The sequence below is a fragment of the Budorcas taxicolor genome, chromosome 12 (assembly GCF_023091745.1).
Source record: "Budorcas taxicolor isolate Tak-1 chromosome 12, Takin1.1, whole genome shotgun sequence".
Taxonomy (NCBI): Eukaryota; Metazoa; Chordata; class Mammalia; order Artiodactyla; family Bovidae; genus Budorcas; species Budorcas taxicolor.
Window position 1 is genome coordinate 43365277 of NC_068921.1, and position 2529 is coordinate 43367805.

Sequence of the window (2529 nt, forward strand, 5' to 3'; positions counted from 1 at the left end):
CAAAAGAAAATTGTAAATTGGAACATTTTTTCCTGAGAAACTTGCTACTGAAACAAAGTTATTTTTCTAAACTCTCTAAATTGAGTGCATTTAATTTTAAAATAGAACTATGTTAGTTTCTACAGTTTCTTTATCCCCCTAGAAGATTCCTTAATGAGTTTCTGTCATAGCTTATTTTCACTTTCATGTTAGTATAAATTAACACTTCATTAAAAAGTATTCATTTATTTAAAACAATGTTTCCCTTGATGGAAATTGAGGAGTAAGCATTAGCAATTATAATTAACAGCAAATAATGGAACAGTCTGGTGAATCTTTAGAATATATTACTGGGTACTTTGGTTTTATTTATTTATTTTTTTTTTTATCACATGCATGTGAACTAAGTTGCTTCATTTGGTCTGACTCTTTGTAATCCTAAGAACTGTAAGCCACCAGGCTCCCCTGTCCATGGAATTCTCGAGGCAAGAATACTGGAGTGAGTTTCTATGCTCTCCTCCAGGGTATCATACCCATTCAGGAAAAGAACCAGTGTTTCTTCTGTCTCCTGCATTGGCAGGCAGGTTATTTACCACTACTGCAACCTAGATGATGACAATAGAGCCTACACACACACAATAAGTATTTTAGGTACTGAAAGAATAAGATTATTTTACAACTCATATACATATTTAATGGCCACAAAACTGAATTCCTGGCAAAACAGTAAAAACTACACTTTCACTATGTCACATGATTATTCCTAAAGTGTATAATAGTGAATATTCACAATAACTATGGAAACAGATTGCCTAGACCCACATTTTATAGGGTAGTTTTCTTATTGACAGTTTAAATTTTTTTATTCATAAGAATAACCTGATCATCTGCCTCCTGGATCATTCAAAATGCCTAGGAAACAGCAAATCAGTTCAGTTCAGTTCAGTTCAGTTCAGTTCAGTCGCTGTCATGTCCAACTCTTTGCGACGCCATGAATCGCAGCACACCAGGCCTCCCTGTCCATCACCAACTCCCGGAGTTCACTCAGACTCGCATCCATCGAGTCAGTGATGCCATCCAGCCATCTCATCCTCTGTCGTCCCCTTCTTCTCCTGCCCCCAATCCCTCCCAGCATCAAAGTCTTTTCCAGTGAGTCAACACTTCGCATGAGGTGGCCAAAGTATTGGAGTTTCAGCTTTAGCATCATTCTTTTCAAAGAAATCCCAGGGTTGATCTCCTTCAGAATGGACTGGTTGGATCTCCTTGCAGTCCAAGGAACTCTCAAGAGTCTTCTCCAACACCACAGTTCAAAAGCATCAATTCTTCGGCACTTAGCCTCCTTCACAGTCCAACTCTCACATCCATACACGACCACAGGAAAAACCATAGCCTTGACTAGACGGACCTTAGTAGGCAAGGTAATGTCTCTGCTTTTGAATATACTATCTAGGTTGCTCAAAACTTTTCTTCCAAGGTGTAAGAGTCTTTTAACTTCATGGCTGCAGTCACCATCTGCAGTGACTTTGGAGCCCCCAAAAATAAAGTCTGACACTGTTTCTACTGTTTCCCCATCTATTTCCCATGAAGTAATGGGACTGGATGCCACGATCTTCATTTTCTGAATGTTGAGCTTTAAGCCAACTTTTTCACTCTTCTCTTTTACTTTCATCAAGAGGCTTTTTAGTTCCTCTTCACTTTCTGCCATAAGGGTGATGTCATCTGTATATCTGAGGTTATTGATATTTCTCCCGGCAATCTTGATCCCAGCTTGTGTTTCTTCCAGTCCAGAGTTTCTCACGATGTACTCTGCATATAAGTTAAATAAGCAGAGTGACAATATACAGCTTTGATGTAAACCTTTTCTTATTTGGAATCAGTCTGTTGATCCATGTCCGGTTCTAACTGTTGCATCCTGACCTGCATACAGATTTCCCAAGAGGCAGGTCACGTTGTCTGGTATTCCCATCTCTTTCAGAATTTTCCACGGTTATTGTGATCCATACTGTCAAAGGCTTTGGCATAGTCAATAAAACAGAAATAGATGTTTTTCTGGAACTCTCTTGCTTTTTCCATGATCCAGCGGATGTTGGCAATTTGATCTCTGGTTCCTCTGCCTTTTCTAAATCCAGTAAAACATCAGGAAGTTCACGGTTCATGTATTGCTGAAGCCTGGCTTGGAGAATTTTGAGCATTACTTTACTAGCATGTGAGATGAGTGCAATTGTGTGGTAGTTTGAGCATTCTTTTGCAGGAACAGCAGTACCTCTTATTAAATGTGGCTCATGATAGATGTCTCATGAAAGAAGCTTTTCTTCTTTGGAATATAAAATCTCAGTTCAGTTCAGTTCATTTCAGTCACTCAATTGTGTCCAACTCCTCATGACCCCATGAATCACAGCACACCAGGCCTCCCTGTCCATCACCAACTCCCAGAGTTCACTCAAACTCATGTCCATCGAGTCAGTGATGCCATCCAGCCATCTTATCCTCTGTCGTCCCCTTCTCATCTTACCCCCAGTTCCTCCCAGCATCTGGGTCTTTTTCAATGAG